The 18,042-nt window shown below is 46.6% G+C and overlaps 1 protein-coding gene across 3 annotated transcripts in view; it reads left to right on the top strand.

The window, feature by feature from the left end:
• Positions 1–18,042, top strand: part of jarid2b (jumonji and AT-rich interaction domain containing 2b) — a 225,897-nt gene that overhangs the window by 130,378 nt on the left and 77,477 nt on the right. The window lies entirely within an intron of this gene.

Below are 18,042 nucleotides of genomic sequence, written 5' to 3'. Positions count from 1 at the left end.
AAATATTAAAAAAAATAATAATAATTTAAATCCATAAAAACACTAGTATTATTTAAAAAAAAAAAAAAAAAGTTTTTATTATATTTGCGTTTATTCATTTAATTTCTATTATTTGTAATATTATTTTTGTTTAACTTTAAAACTTCATATTCAAGTCTGGTATTTAGCTGTAGTTTCCAGTTGAACTTTGTTCAGGTTTCTGATTGGCTAAACACTGAACTGCACTTTTTATTGGAATCGTTCACAATCATTATGAAAGACATGACGATAGATTTTTGATTTTTTTTTGCATTCTAAATATTAAATAAATGCAATCAAAAGTCCGCTTACAATGGAGCCTTTGGGAGCCGCCACATTTTTTAGTCTCCATTTCCTAGATTCTTACCATCCATCAGTGACGTGCGGTGAGGTTGATGGCTGGTGAGGCACTGACTTCATCACAGTCAGATTTACAAACATATGAACCCTAAAGAGTATCTTATTCACCATTTGATTGGCAGCAGTTAACGGGTTATGTTTAAAAGCTCATACCAGCATTCTTCCCTGCTTGGCACTCAGCATCAAGCGTTGTAATTGGGGGTTAAATCACCAAAAATGATTCCCGGGCGCGGCGCCGCTGCTGCCCACTGCTCCCCTCACCTCCCAGGGGGTGATCAAGGGGATGGGTCAAATGCAGACAACAAATTTCATTACACCTAGTGTGTGTGTGAGACAATCATTGGTACTTTAACTTAACTTTAACTTTACACATACAAACTGTAGCACACAAAAAAGCACATTTAATAAAAAAAAAAACATTATTATGGTCTTACCTTTACTTATAAATGAAGTCCATGCCGCAACTAAAGCCCTCACTTAAACTTTCCACGTGCAAGATTGAATCTATTTAAAAAAGTGTAACCGAGGGTTTATAAATGTCGCCTATACTGTATGAAACTACAAAATAACAAACACAGAGGCTCCAGTTTACACGAGGCCACTTTATTTACCTTCTTTCAAAAACCTCTGCTCGACTCCGTGTCATCACTTCCGCTCTTAGCGCCTTCAAAATAAGAGCTCAAGGCATATACTGTATAACAGCGCATAACAGGAACTTAACATCACAAAGAGAAAAGCCCATGAAAATAGGTTACAAAAGTTATTTAATAAGAAGCCAAAAAGTGCAAAAACAATAATGTTCGTGTTGGAGGAGTTGTGTATTAGATACACCTGCAGACTGCAGGTGTATCTAATTCACAACTCACAAATGTTGTGGCCCTGCAGTCATTCACAACTCCTCCAACACGAACATTATTGTTTTTGCACTTTTTGGCTTCTTATGAAATAACTTTTTTAAATAGATTCAATCTTGCACGTGGAAAGTTTAAGTGTGGGCTTTAGTTGATACAACAATTCTACGGCGGGGGTGCAGGAGGCGGGATTACTGGAGCCTCAACCAGTGCGTCTTTTGCAGCCGTTTTATGATCGCTCAGCACAAGAAATACGTCACACATACAGTTGTTGACAAAATACACTGTACATTATATACCTCAGCTAACTAAACTATGGAAATGTATAATATAATTCATATAGCAATACAGTCTCACTGCACAGCAGGCCAGCAGTTAGCCGAGTCCGCAATCCATGTTGAGGCACTGAGTGACATGCCTCAACTGGCTGCTGTTCACCGCACCGTCTCTTCTCAGTATTTGAACGGCAAATGTGAAAATTCAGCGATTTTGAATAAAAATAATCTAAAACTGGTGAAGTTAAATGGAAAATAACTTTATAGTATAATCACTGGATACATTTAACAATTTAATTTTTTTTTTTCTTTTTACATTTTTTTTCTTTCCATGATGGCAGGTGAGGCCCCGCCTCACCTGCCTCTAGTGACTGCACGTCACTGCCATCCATCCATCCATTTTCTACCGCTTGTCCTGTTCGGAGTCCCGGGGGGTGCTGGAGCCTATCTCAGCTGCATTCGGGCGGAATGCGGGGTACACCCTGGACAAGTCGCCACCTCATCACAGGGCCAACACAGATAGACAGACTACATTCACACTCACATTCACACACTAGGGCCAATTTAGTGTTGCCAATCAATTTACCGTTGTTGTAATAATAGTGCCTTTTCCTGTAATGACTGTCTTCTGGCTTTTAATTGGCTGAAATGTTTATTAGCCCTCACATGTATTCTTTTTCAGAAATGTCTTTTTTTTTCTTGCTTCTGGTTGACTATATAGCTTGACGACTTAAGACTATAGCACCACCTGTTGCTTTGGCAAACGTTTGACAGGAATAGGAAGTAACCTGCTCTCTTGTAATGGAGCAAAGCATAAACAGTCCTGCACGCTACTGGGGCAGTAAGGTGCAATTTGCACCCTAACACTTGTCTTCTTGGCCAGAGCGTGGGTGGAGTTCAGCTCGAGGCCACCCTGCTTGGTGGTTTTCATTAGTTTCACTCTCTACACACACTCACAGCAGGATGAATGAAGAAAGGCTTTCTATCTGATGCTAATGAAACTCAAGCCCAGCCAGCACTTGGCAGCACCCTCTTAAAAAGTGTGTATTAAAGTGTGAAGGGTGACTGGGGCGCCCTGGCATGGCTGTCCCGCACTGTTCTCCAGTAGTGCCAGCAGCTTTTGCACCTGGCGGCATTTCCGCTTCCAAGTCGGACTGCAGAGAAGAAAATGAAGGGATGTAGAGCCTAGACGAGACGGTACAGAAGGGACAGGTGCTATCGTTTATTCAAATTTGGCAGGAAACACCCTGCTTTAGAAGTCTTTGAGATTGACCGTGTGTTTGCCTTCCCATGCTCCTGATTTTTACAGCATAAACGGACTGGCAGCAGAAAAGCCCTTTAAATATGTTCGGCCTGTTAAAGACCTCCACTGCGCTACCAACTGGGCCGTTCCCTCGCCAATGTGCAACTTCTATGCATCTCTACCAACGCGGTTTACTGACCTACTTTTCTTTCATTTCTTCAGTCCTGCGGGTATTATTCCCTATATGTTCTTTTACAGTCTCCATTTTCCAGATTAGGTCCAATAACATTTTTTGTGTTAGTCCTGGAAGAGGTACAAACCGATTCTGTGAATTCCATGAAGTAGCCCTAGTGTGGATAAATGGTTCTCAAACAAGTACCACCTCTAAAGTAGTTGGCTTTGCAACTGCCATCATTTTTGATACCGTCACTTAACGCCACAGTTTAGCGTCAAGCATGTTGTTGGTACTTACAGGTCCATCCATCCATCCATTTTCTACCGCTTGTCCCTTTTGGGGTTGCGGGGGGTGCTGGAGCCTATCTCAGCTGCATTCGAGCTGAAGGCGGGGTACACCCTGGACAAGTCGCCACCTCATCGCAGGGCTACTTACAGGTCATTGGCTTGTATTCAACTTTACCTCGAAGTCATTCAGCAAGTCGTTGCTTAGTAAATTTGTATTTGTGCAGCTCAGTTTCCAGAATTTTACCATTAAAAAAACTGGGCTACCGTTTTTTCATTTACAGTAATGCACCGTAAAAACAAAAAGTTGTTTTACTGTAAAATCTAGATTTTTTTTTAGTGTACAGTGGACAGCCCAAACTTCAATGTGGCCCTCAATGAAAACAAGTTTGTCACGTAAGGTGTAAATTGTACCTTGTTGCCATTGAACAGATATGGGCAAAGGCGGTCTTTTTTGAAGTTTTAAAATTTTGGAGTCGCTCACAATGGTGATAAGTCAATTTCCAGCTTTTATTTAAACCGAGCTCTGCGGTACTTTTGTAGAAATCGATTGTGTAGTTATTGCAAAAAAAACAAACAAAAAAACAGACGTGGAGCTGTACCAACCTGATGCGTGGAACCAGGAGGTGTAACACAGACTATAAGCAGAAGATTGAGGACTTATTCTAGAGCAACATCTCCAGGCAGGGGGTCCAGCACACAACCAACTACAAACCTAGCCACTTCTCAACCGACGTGGGCGAACCTCAGCTGATTGAAGAGCTAAACTCCCTCTACGCACGCTTTGAGGCAGCGCCAACAGCACCAGCCTCACCATTAGTAGCAGCCATGGCCACACCTCACACACAAACCCACATCAGCATCATACTCAAGGAGCACGAGGTGGGACGCAAACTAATGGCAGTGAACCCGAGGAAAGCAGCCAGGCCAAATGGTGTCCCAGGACGGTTGCTTAGAGACTGCGCTGATCAACTGGTGGGGGTTTTCACTAAGATCTTCAACCGGTCCCTGTCCCAGGCCATTGTTCCTTCCTGTTTGAAAGTCTCCACAATCATTCCAGTTACGAAAAATAAAAATATCTGCTGCCTGAACAACAACCATCCAGTGGCACACCCCCACGCCGAGCTGCTCTTTGTGGACTTCAACTCGGCATGTAGTACCATCCTTCCCGATAAACTGCTGCTCAAACTACTAGACCTAGGATTACCGCAACCCACCTGCTTTTGGATCAAGGACTTCCTGTCCGACCGCCCTCCACAACCTTCAGCCTCAGCACCAGGTCCCCTCAGGGCTGTGTGCTGAGCGCTCTACTTTATTCCCAGCAACTCCATCATGAAGTTTGCAGACTACACCACCGTGGTAGGTTGCGTCTCCAGGGGTGACGAGAGTGCCAAGCGCAATGAGGTGGAGCTGCTGTCAAGGCCAACAACATGCGGCCGAACAAGTTGAAAACTCAGGAAATGGTAGTAGGCTTCAGGAGGAAGAAGACCGACATTCTGCCCCTGCACATCGATGGGAGCTGTGTGGAGAGAGTCTCTGTCTTCAGATTCCTGGGCGTCTACCTGGAGTATTACCTGTCCTGGAGAACTTACACCACGATGATCATCAAGAAAGCCCAACAAAGACTATCTACTTCCTGAGAATACTCATGAACTACAATCTAAGACAGACTCTGCTTGTGTCCTTTTACCACTGCTCCATGGAGAGCATCCTCACCTACTGCATCTGTGTGGTTCCTCAGCTGCACAGCCGCAGTGAAGAGTTCCAGAGGGTCGTCAAAACGGCCCAAAAGATAATCGGGTGCCCTCTAATTTCCCTGGAAGAACTTTACCACTCGTACTGTCTTTAGAAGGCAGTCAAGATCCTCAAAGACCCATATCACCCTGGCAAAAAACACAATGTACGGCTGCACTAAGGTGAGCGCTTCAGCCCCATGCTTACCTGGACAAATAGACTCAAGTTTGGCTTCTACCCCAGGGGCATAAGGGTACTGAATAAGGTATAGATATTATTAACCACCGCCACTACTGTACAATACCAGAGGATTGTGCAATATTCAATTTATGTTTACATTCATACTCACTCTCGTGCAATATGTTTATACCCATGTTTACTTCGTGCAATATGTATACTGGATATCCGCACAATATGTTTACATCCATGCTGACCTCTGTGTGTATTGGTGCCCAGATTACCTACTGGTTATTTTTATATTCCACAACTGCTCTGTACTTATTTATGTCTATTTAATGTCTCATTGGTGTTTTATAGTGTTTTAGTATTTTATTACATGGAGGAGCTCTGGTCTTTCATTTCACTTTCGTTGTAAATGTACAATGACAATAAAGATCATTCATTCATTTATTCATTGGTTACAAACCGCAAACAGTGTCATTCCAGTGTTTTTGTCCTGGTTGTACAGCCATAAGTGCAGGCCAATTGTGTCACATTATTTTAATTTCCACATCCATCAATCTTGGATCTTTTTGAGTGTTTTTTTTTTCTCAAAGCTCACCATGGTACTGCTTTTTCGTAAAGCTTCGATTAAATCTGTTAATGCATTTGTTGCGTAGTCTTGGAAGTCATAATTTGTCACTTTAATGCTTCTGCCACACGGCCATAATGTCATGATGTCATGTAATTTTGTAATAAGTACCGGTCAATGTAAACATTGGACCAGATGCCAGCTGCTAGGAATTTTTTTATTTTATATTCAGCATTAAAAATAATATGAGATTAGTGTGAACAACAATCAGTCTTGGATCTTTTGGAGATTTTTTTGACTTGTAAACTCTGCAGCCAAAGAGTGTATTCCACTTATGCAGACTTGTAAAGCCACATAGTGTGTGTGTCAAGTGTGTGTGAGTGGATCAGAAGTTGAGTGCTCCTCTTAAACAGATTCACTTGTGCGTTCTTCCCCCCTCTTTTGTTTCTCTCGCCACCGAAACCCACTTTTGGCTTCGTGTTCAGCCAAGTAACAAACACGCACCCACACACACATACACGCATACACACATACACACTCTTTCAGCTGCTGCTGCTTGTTTTGTTTCCACTTAATGAATGCCAAGTGTGCAAACACACGCACACACACACACACACACACACACACACACACACACACACACACACACACACACACACACACACACACACAGTTCTTGTCTACCAATAAGCCTTGTCAGTAATGCATAATCACCATTTCCATTTAAGAGGGATTACATGCGAGCATACACACACACACACACACACACACACACACACACACACACACACACACACACACACACACACACACACACACACACACTGGCGTACACAGCGAGGACCATAATGTGTCTATTGATTTGCTTTAAATGAAACTGCGAGGGAACCTACATGTGGCGCAGCATGTAAATAAAGCACTGTGGGTTATCTACATATATACAGTATTTTTAGACGGCGCTTATGATAATATATGACATTTTAGACACACACAGGAAAATATATAAGCTTGGTTTTACACCCAAATTGTCAGATACATATGTTTAGCTTTTGTGGCTGATGAGCTGTGGTTGCTTTTTCCTAAATTTTCCATTATTTCACCTTTCAAGGCTTTCTTAAACCGTAACAAAGAACAACATGTCTAACTCATCACTGAGCTTGTTCCACAATTTAACTCCTAAAACTGAAATACATTTGTATTTTATATTTGTTATTTTACATATTTCAAAAATCAATCAATCAATTAAATACACTGCATGATAGCGTTATTATTAAATCCCATAAGACAAAGTGAATTGAAATGTCTCACTCAGCTCCATAACACACCCACTGTAGTTTTAGGGTGTTGCGCTGAATTGCCAAAATTTGAAACCATTTTAGGGGACTAATATGCACGTGTAAATTCGTTGAAAAACACTGCCGCCATCAAACAAACCATCTTACCTACTTAGCAAAAAAATGTCAGTAAATCACATTTTGTCTAATGCAGGGTGATCAAACTCGTGGCACGGGGGCCATTTTCGAACCGTAGGCCCATATTGTGTGGCCTTCTACTTAACTTCATTGTTAATTGCAGCCCATGCACCCTGGGTGGTTAATAGTTAAATATACTACAGCAGTGATTCTTAAACTGTGTGGTACACGGGCTCTATCTAGTGGTATACCAAAGAATCATTTGATTTATTTTCCTATATTCAAACAGTGTTGCAGTTCAAACTGTGTGTAGTATCACAGTGGCCAACAATATAAAAAAATACTTGTTAAATAAAACATCTGCCTTGTTTTTAATGAATACTTAGGCCTACTATGTTACTGTATTTCAATGTTGGTCATTATGGTGGTACTTGGAGAGCCAAGTTTTTCCTAAGGTGATACACGGTGAAAAAAGTTTGATAACTACTGTATCATGGCAATCTTAATCCCACTAGATACTGGCTACAAAAACGGTGCAAACACAAAAATGACAATGCAACAAACCCAAATTGAAGTCCTATAAGCAAGCTGCAGTTTTTCCTGGGGAACCTAACATAACATAACTTAAAGGGGAACTGCACTTTTTGGGGGATTTTTGCCTATCGTTCACAATCATAATGAGAGATAAGAACACACATGTTTTAGGATTTTAAAGATGATAAAACACTTGGAGGATGTGGCTAATGGGAGTCACCATTGTAGCCATCAAAAACTCTACAATGTTTTATATCCGCGCTGCAAATCTATAATGTAGTAACAGACACGTTCATAACAATAAGTACCGTATTTTCCGCACTATAAGGCGCACCTAAAAACCACAATTTTTCTCAAAAGCTGACAGTGCGCCTAATAACCCGGTGCGCTTTATTACGATTCATTTTCATAAAGTTTCGGTCTCGCAACTTCGGTAAACAGCCGCCATCTTTTTTCCCGGTAGAACAGGAAGCGCTTCTTCTTCTACGCAAGCAACCGCCAATGAAAGCACTCGCCCCCATAGAACAGGAAGCGCTTCACCCGCCCCCATAGAACAGGAAGCGCTTCACCCGCCCCCGGAAGAAGAAGAAAAAACGCGCGGATATCACCGTACGTTTCATTTCCTGTTTACATCTGTAAAGACCACAAAATGGCTCCTACAAAACGATCCGGTTCATAAAAAGACGCAATCTCTCCATCCGCACACGGATTACTACCGTATTTCACAGCAACTGAACCGCACTGTGGAACGGGAGCACGTACGGTGAATATTCGCTCCACAGGGAATGAGAAGTCATCCTTCACTGTGGTTCTAGCTTGCCATGCTAACTTCCACCCATCCAAAAGAGACCTTTCCAGCCGGCGTCATCATAAAAGCTAACTCGAAGGGATGGATGGATGAAGAAAAGATGAGCGAGTGGTTAAGGGAAGTTTACACGAAGAGGCCGGGAGGCTTTTTTCACACAGCTCCGAAGGCGAACACACCTTCACTAAGACGGGCAGATAGCGCCGGTCGACATACGCCAACATCTGCCAGTGGATCGTAAATGCCTGGGCAGATAGTTTCGGTCACAACTGTGGTCCGACCTTTCCGGAAGGCAGGATTCACAGAACTGCTGCACAACAACAGTGACACTGACTCCGGTGACTTCGACGAGACGGAACCGGCCATTTTGGATCCCGTATTCGCCCAACTTTTCAATTCGGACACCGAAGACGAAGAATTCGAAGGATTTACGAATGAAGAATAACTTCAGAAGGTGAGCGCTATGTTTATTTTGTGTGTTGTGACATTAACGTTCGAGCAACATTATGTTGCTATTGTTCTACACCATTTTGAATTTTACTATGTTTGTGATTGCACATTTGCGTACATTTTGGGACAGAGTTGTTAGAACGCTGGTTTTCAATATATTATTAAAGTTTGACTGAACTATCTGACTGTTTTTTTGACATTCACTTTAGCGCAGCGTTTTTTTGACATTCACTTTAGCGCAGCGTAGGCGCGGCTTTTAGTCCGGGGCGGCTTATTGGTGGACAAAATTATGAAATATGTAATTCATAGAAGGTGCGGCTAATAATCCGGTGCGCCTTATAGTGCGGAAAATACGGTAATATGTACAATATTTAACCTATTTTGGTCATTTTATGCACAGCCGAAACTAATTATTTTTCCATAGCAGTACACTTCCGACTTCCTGCAACAAAGATGTTCCTACTCCCGGAATCAAACGCAAGTGTGTTTTCTAATCACGGCAGACTAGGTACCGTATTTTCCGCATCATAAGGCGCCCTGGGTTAAAAGCCGCGCCTTCAATGAACGGCATATTTCAAAACTTTGTCCACCAATAAGCCGCCCCGTGTTGTAAGCCGCATCTAACTGCGCTAAAGGAATGTCAAAAAAACAGTCAGATAGGTCAGTCAAACTTTAATAATATATTAAAAACCAGCGTTCTAACAACTCTGTTCACTCCCAAAATGTACGCAAATGTGCAATCACAAACATACGTATATCAACATGGACAGAGCTGCGTGAAAAAAGCCACCCGGCCTCTTCGCGTAAACTTAAACTTACCTTAACCACTCGCTCATCTTTTCTTCATCCATCCCTTCGAGTTAGCTTTTATGATGACGCCGGCTGGAAAGGTCTCTTTTGGCAAGGTCTTCCTTTTGAATATCACCATGGGTGGAAGTTTCTGGCCATTAGCATGGCAAGCTAGAACCACAGTGAAGGATGACTTCTCATTCCCTGTGGTGCGAATATTCACCGTACGTGCTCCCGTTGTATCCAGTGCGGTTCACAGGAATATCAGTTGCTGTGAAATAGTAATCCGTGTGCGGATGGAGAGATTGCGTCTTTTCATGAACCGGATCCTTGTCGCTTAGTAGGAGCCATTTTGTGGTCTTTACAGATGTAAACAGGAAATGAAACGTACGGTGATATCCGCGCGTTTTTTCTTCTTCTTCCGGGGGCGGGTGGTTGCTTACAGTAGAAGAAGAAGCGCTTCCTGTTCTATGGGGGCGGGTGCTTACCTTGGCGGTTGCTTGCGTAGAAGAAGAAGCGCTTCCTGTTCTACCGGGAAAAAAGATGGCGGCTGTTTACCTAAGTTGCGAGATCGAAACTTTATGAAAATGAATCTTAATATTTATCCATATATAAAGCGCACCGGGTTAAAAGCCGCACTGTCAGCTTTTGAGTAAATTTGTGGTTTTTAGGTGCGGCTAATGGTGCGGAAAATACGGTAATAGACAATGAAGACGGCTATTTTTGGACAAATGAGGATTTACAACATGACCTTTTTGAAACTAAAAATACAGAGGATGAAGTGCTGCTTCTAGAAGCGAGCACAAAGAAGAGGGTGAGACAGTGGAGCAGACGGAAGCCCAGAGAGTGCGATTTGGTCACGTGGAAAATCTGAAACATTTGTGCCAAGATATGATGAATTAATGGAGTGGCCAGATCAACTGGACACGCCCCTGGCCAGTTTGACCAAATGGACAACTGTCCATCAATTGAGTCACTATACTATTGATCATGATACATGCAGCACATCACCATACACTAAAGTGCATACGCTGTCAAGCTAGCTGTGTACAAACAAAACATGAAATATGGCTAATACTTTACATATACTGTAGTATGATTGTTCATGTTTTTCAGGCAGTACAAATTGGTGTCATATCGCAATGTGTTGTGCATCACAAACTCAAACTTGTTTCGTGTTGACGTAAAAGCTAGCTTATCTCTTTCCGTAGTTAGCTTTTACGGCTAATAGCGTAGCACTACGCTAGAAAAGAGTTCCTCAGTTTTCGCTCTTACAATAACAATGTCGCTACAGTTTGGTTATTATACAGGTTACGGAATGTAAATGAAGTATTGTTGACGGTTTTGAATAACATTTTTAAAGTGATTTAGAGGTAGAAATGATTGCTCCCATTAGCTGCACTGCAAGCCACCAAGAACGAGCTGATTTTTACATGTTAGAAAGCGGAACAAATACAGGAAAAACACGGACTCTCCAAAAAACTTCATAAAATAAAAATAAAGGGATGCGTGGCAAAAAGTGTACTTAAAGAAAAAGCAAGGCCAACAACACTCATGGTCCTTTTAATAATGTTAATACAAACTCCGCAGGCGCTACCAAACATAGACCGGTTTTGAAAATGTCTTTGTCATTGTGCCGGAAAAAACCCAAAACCTTTTGTCTTCCTGTCTCTCATAATGATTGTGAACGATAGGTAAAATTCCAAACTTTTTGACTCGGGGGGCTGCAGTGGGCGAAAACATTTGGCCGGGGTCCGAAAGCCGACTGCATGTAAAGTAACAATATACATACACACATAAATGTAGCCTATACATATGTGTACATATATACATATTTTATATGATGTAGCGGCTAGCTACGGGGTGTTAGCCAATGGCTTTGGCTGGGGGGGCGGGACTTCCGGGGAAGTTAGGGAAGTGACGTTGTTGACAGGAAGTGTTAGTTCGAGTTTTCCCGGGAAAGAGGGGAGACGCACATTGGAGCTGTTGTGTGGTTACATTGCATCTTATTACAATAAATACGAGACAAACGAATAAGTCTTTGAGCCTACGTTCCTGGGAACATTACACTGGTGTCAGAAGTAAAACCGGCGTTTTTCGAAAGAGACTTTGTCGCGGTAAGGACACGCTGCGTACCGCGTATTAGCTGCAGTCTGTGAGTTAGCTAGGACCGCAAGCGTTTAGCATGTTTAGCTACGGTGAGCATAAGTTTAAAGTGGAGCGGGATGACGCTGTTTTGGAGCGGGTGACAAACAGCCGCCCTCCTGCTCGCACACGAGCGGCTCGTCGTCCCGTGGAGTTGTAAAGATGTTGCCGCTAGCGCGGCCGCCCACAGCTTCCCCGCACGGCGCGCCCCCCCCCCACCGTCTGCTGCCTCAGTGAAGACGCCAAAATTTGCCGGTGGATCAGATTGGGAGGCGTTCCACGCTCAATTTGAACTTTTGGCGGACGCTAGAAGGTGGGAAGCAAGGGACAAAGCGTTACAATTGGCTTTGTGTCTGGAGGGAGAGGCTCTTTCGTGCCTCCTGCTGCTGGATTCTGAACAACAGCGGTGCTACGCAGCCCTGGTGGGGGCGCTCAAGAGGAGGTTTGGGAGATGGTCTCAGCCAGCGCTTTTAAAAACTGAACTGAGAGGGAGGTGCAGGAAGCCTGGCGAGCCTCTCCGGGGGCTCGCTAATGACATTGAGGGCCAGGTGCGCCGTGCATATGGTCACCTGCCTGCTGATGCACGGAATGAGCTCGCAACTGACCTGTTTGTTGGAGCCATTACTCCTCCTGACCTGCGCGTGCAGGTGCAGCTTCAGCACCCGAGGGCGTCGTCGTCACACACGTCTAGTGACGGGGCTCCGGCTTGGGCGACAGAAATTACCGAACTACTGAGGTCGGTGACTCTGCAAAGTCAACGTGGCCCGCGCCCCATGCAGGTCTGCTGGGGATGTGGCCTACCTGGACACTTTCGCAGGGAGTGCCCTGCCACTCGTCGTGAGCCGGTAAACGGCGCCGGGCCCGCATAGTCAGGGGTATGCGGGCCCCTACGTCCACCGCGGACCCTGACTCGCCAGCCCAGGCTCGTCAAGCAGGGGAGGGAGCCCAACAGCACAGCCAGGGGGGAGGGGCTCCATCCCCCCAGAAGCAGACGACGACTCGCCTTCTGCTCCTTCTTCTCGCTTTCGGGCACCCGGAGGAGCCCAGCGACACAGCCAGGGGGGAGGGGCTCCATCCCCCCAGAAGTAGATGACAGCAGTGTGCCACTTATGGCGGTGGGCTGGACACGGGGGGGGCCCAAAGGTGGGGGCTCCTGCCATGTTGCTGTATCTGTCCAGGGGGTGCCTACCGTGGGCCTGGTAGACACGGGGTCATCGGTAACGCTGGTAAGACCGGACGTTCTGCCCAGCAGTACACCACTTGAGCCCACAGCAGTACAGCTACGCACAGTCACGGGCCAGCTAGCTCCTATGGTGGGGAAGGGGTTCCTGTGGTTGTGCGTGGGGGGAAAACGAGTTCGCCATCTAGTTTGGGTGGCAGACGTGCAAGACTGCTGCATCTTAGGGCTGGACTTCCTCCAAGTCACTGGGTGCCTGCTAGACATGGGGAGGGGTACACTTAACTTCCCGGGGGGCCCTACAGTTGCCATGGGTACCCTAGTTTCCGGGACCCTGCCCGTTTCACCGCATGCCTCTACAGTCTTGTTGCCTCACACCACACCTAGTTACTACCCCTGCCCTCTCCCTGTCTCCCTTCAGCCAATGAGGGGGGAGACAGAGCTGTGTATTACCCGGGGATGCCAGCCCTGGGCATCCCTACCCACGGCCCCCCACCCGCAGCCATCACCCCCGGTCATGGGGGGAGGGGTGTGGAGGGAGGAGTATGGGGACTTGGAGAAACAGCAACAGGAGCAGCTGAAACAGCTGCTGATGGAATTCCAGGGCAGCTTTGCAATGAATGAGAGTGAAGTGGGAAGAACCCACTTGGCAGAACACGTCATAGACACTGGCTCGGCGCGGCCCATCAAGTGCCACGCGCGCCGCATTCCCCTCGCTCGACAGCAGGTATGTGACAAGGCCGTAGATGACCTGCTGCGGGCCGACTTTATTGAGCCGTCTGAGAGCCCCTGGGCCGCACCTGTGGTCATGGTCGCGAAAAAGAAGGCTGGTGATTGGCGATTCTGTGTGGATTACAGACGGCTGAACGAAGTGACCACAAAGGACTCTTACCCCCTCCCCCGTATTGATGAGTCCCTGGACCTAGTTTCCGGCTCTTCGTGGTTCACCACTCTGGACCTTAAAAGCGGATATTATCAAGTACCCCTTTCTCCTGAATCTCGCCCTAAATCCGCCTTCTGTACCGGCCGGGGCTTGTGGCAATTCAAAGTCCTTAGTTTTATACTTTGCAATGCCCCCGCCACTTTTGCCCGGCTTATGGACAAAGTGCTGGCTGGTATACCCCGCCAAGAGTGCCTGGTATACCTGGACGACATCCTGGTACATGGGCGTTCTTTTGAAGCAGCCCTCGGGTCCCTGAGTCGAGTCCTGGAGAGGATTCGAGCAGCGGGCCTTAAACTGCACCCTGACAAATGCAGTTTCATGCGGCGAGAGGTAACCTTCTTGGGACATGAGCTGGGTGCCGATGGCATCGGCGCCATGGGCGAGAAGGTGCGGGCTGTGAGAGACTGGCCTGTCCCTCGGGACCAAGGACAGCTGAAGAGCTTCATCGGGCTTGCCTCTTACTATCGGAGGCACGTGCGGGGTTTTGCTACAATCGCCGCGCCCCTATATCGATTGCTGGAAAAAAGCAAAGACTTTGTGTGGTCCGAAGGGTGCCAGGAGGCATTCTGGGGGCTGAAACGGGCCCTGTGTGAGGCCCCGGTACTTGCCCCACCTGACCTCACCCTGCCCTTCTTACTGGACACTGATGCCAGCGGAGTGGGGGTTGGGGGGGTACTTGCACAGCCGTGGCAGGAAGGGGAGAGGGTGGTGGCCTACTTCAGCCAGAAACTCACAAAGTCGGAACGGAATTACTGTGTCACCCGCCGAGAACTCCTGGCAGTGGTGCTCTCTATCAGACACTTTAAATATTACCTGTGTGGCCTCCCCTTTGTGATTAGGACTGACCACTCTGCCCTCCAGTGGCTAATGACTTTCCGGGAGACGGAGGGGCAGGTCGCCAGGTGGTTGGAAGAGCTACAAGGATACCACTTTGAAATAGAACATCGGCCAGGTACTCGCCACTCTAACGCGGACGCGCTCTCTCGCCGGCCGTGTGCAGCAGACGGATGTCGTTACTGCGAGCGCAGGGAAGCTCGGGAACAAGAGCGGCGGGCAGAGGGCGCCGAGTGTGCGGCCGTCAGTCAGGCTGATAACGTTGACTGCAGGGAACTACAGACTGTAACGAATGCTGATTGGAGGCACGCGCAGGAGGAGGACACAGACCTTCAGCCTGTCTTGCAGTGGGTGGAGGCTCGGCAGCGCCCACCTTGGGAGGCGGTGGTACCGTTCTCCAAGGCTACCAAGGGCCTGTGGGCCATGTTTGACTCACTGCGGGTGTCCCAAGGTGTGCTGCAGCGGGCATTTAAGGCCGCGGCCACGGGGGAAGAACAATGGCAGGTGGTGGTGTCAAAGGGACTGCAAGGGGCGGTGCTTAAGGCAGTGCATGGGGAAGGTGGGTCTGGACATTTCGGGGTCGCCAAAACACTTAAGCGGCTGCGACAGGGGTTCTATTGGGGTCGGCAGAAGAGAGATGTGGAAGACTTCTGCCGCCGCTGTGACCCCTGCGTTGCCCGCAAAGGCCCCACTGGGCGCTCACAGGCACCGCTCCAACAGTTCCCAGTGGGGTGCCCCATGGACAGGGTGGGGATTGACATTACAGGGCCGTACCCACGGTCTGACAAGGGGAACCGCTACGTCCTTTCCGCCATAGACTATTTCACCAAGTGGCCTGAGGCATACGCCATTCCCAACCAGGAGGCAGAGACCATTGCCGATGCCCTGGTGGAGGGCATGATAGGTCGGTTTGGCGTCATGGCGTCTTTGCACAGTGACCGAGGCACAAACTTTGAGTCCCGGGTGTTCGCGGCCTTGTGCGAGCGCCTGGGCATTCACAAAACCCGCACTACCCCATTGCACCCTCAGAGTGATGGGTTAGTGGAGCGGTTCCACCGCAACCTGGGAGACCAGCTCGCTATTGTCACCTCCCGCCACCAGCGTGACTGGGACCAACACCTACCACTGGTGCTGATGGCGTGTCGCTCTGCTGTCCAGGAATCCACGGGGTGCACACCGGCACTTCTCATGCTGGGGAGAGAGTTGCGCACACCAGCAGAACTGGCCTTTGGCCGCCCACCGGATGCCCCAGCCTTCGCTGCAGGGCCAGAGTACGCCAGGAAACTACAAGACCGGCTGGACTCAGCCCACAGTTTCGCTCGGGAGCAGCTGCAGGAAGCTGGTGTAAAACAAAAACGCTACTATGACGTGACGACCCGAGGGAGGGACTTCGCGCCAGGCGAGTTGGTCTGGGTCTACAACCCGATTCGGAAGAAGGGCCGCAGTCCCAAGCTGGACAGCAAATGGACAGGACCCTGTATGATACTCCAGAAGCTGGGAGAGGTTGTGTATCGTGTCCAGCTCCCCCCCCGGGGAAGGAAGGTAGCCCTCCACAGAGACAGACTCGCCCCCTACCGGGGGGGTCCCCCTTCCCCTGCCTCGGATACACAGGTGACCTCTCCCTTGCCCGCCCAGCCCTTTACCAATACCCCGCTTACGCCCCAGGGGGAACCAATTTCCCCACTCCCCTCATCCCCCGCCCCCTCCAGCTCCCGCCCGAGGACTGGCACACCCGACCCAGCTGTTCCACTGCTGGGGGATGGAAGAGAGCGGCCGAGGCGGGAGAAGAGGCCTCCGGACCGCTTGCAAGACTTTGTGGTGTCCTTAGACTGAAGGACAATAAGGGAAGGGGGTGGGGGGGTTTGTGAACCTGCTGTTGTGTGATGTAAGGGTTATGTTTGTGAACCTGCTGTTGTGTTTGCACTAATGGGTTGCTCTGATTTACATGCTGCTATGGTGTTGCCAAATGTTGCCTTACGGGTCAGTCCTCGAGGGCGAGGACTTTTTGTAAGGGGGCGTGATGTAGCGGCTAGCTACGGGGTGTTAGCCAATGGCTTTGGCTGGGGGGCGGGACTTCCGGGGAAGTTAGGGAAGTGACGTTGTTGACAGGAAGTGTTAGTTCGAGTTTTCCCGGGAAAGAGGGGAGACGCACATTGGAGCTGTTGTGTGGTTACATTGCATCTTATTACAATAAATACGAGACAAACGAATAAGTCTTTGAGCCTACGTTCCTGGGAACATTACAATATTTATTTATATATATTTATTTATATATATATATATATATATATATATATATATATATATATATATATATATATATATATATATACTATTAGTTATACAGTTCTGAAGCTAGTGTACTTGTATAGATATTAAATATATTGGTAATATAATTAAATAAGCATCTAAATAAATTTGATATTTAAATCACTCCCCTAACTTCAGTTGTTTTTTCATTATTTATTAGAATTATGTGTGCTGTCTCAGAGTGACCTATGATCACATTTACACAGCTGTTTTTACACGTAATCTGCAATCACAATGCTTTATAAGTCTGCATATTAATTTCATACCAAATTGAAGAGGTAAGTTTGCCAAACATGTAAGAATACAGTACAACCTGCAGTAAAGCCATATTTTTGAGGGTAATTGCCAATACGCTGTTGAATGTATGTGCGCGCACACACACACACACTCATGCACACTAATATACACAAGAGAACGCTTTTTTCGCCGCACAGCAGAGCATTGGTTGTGACGTAAAAACAATCATTTGTAGAACAATAACACTTCAGTTTGCATTGATCAAAGCAGGGTATAACAGACTGCATAACAACACATACCGCAACTTTAACAATTCTCCCACATCAGACCGTGACGACAATTCAATATGAAGTATAAACGATAAACCGTTGAATATTAAGAATTTGTGAAAGTTCGACTCCTACCTTGTTTACTTCCCTGGCGACCTCCTTAAAGTTTTGTAATCAATCAGAAATATCAAGCATCTAAAATGCGGCAAACATGGAGAGAATGTTTTGCAAATAATTTATCATGCACTGTCATTGATTTGTATATGTGTAATTTTTAATTATGTATAGTGATTGGACGGGTTTTATAATGTTCACAAAGTTCAGTGAGCAGGAGGTGGGTTATGTGCGACCATGTGTTGACTTTATTTGTTGGTTATAGTTATTTTAAACCATGAGTGAGAAAAGTTGTTTGGATTGGGTCATATAAATTGATGCTGTGCTCAGGT

This window comes from Nerophis lumbriciformis, linkage group LG11, assembly GCF_033978685.3.
Source record: "Nerophis lumbriciformis linkage group LG11, RoL_Nlum_v2.1, whole genome shotgun sequence".
Classification (NCBI taxonomy): domain Eukaryota; kingdom Metazoa; phylum Chordata; class Actinopteri; order Syngnathiformes; family Syngnathidae; genus Nerophis; species Nerophis lumbriciformis.
The sequence above is the reverse complement of the archived record's forward strand: the minus strand, read 5'-3'. Positions and strand labels throughout refer to the sequence as shown.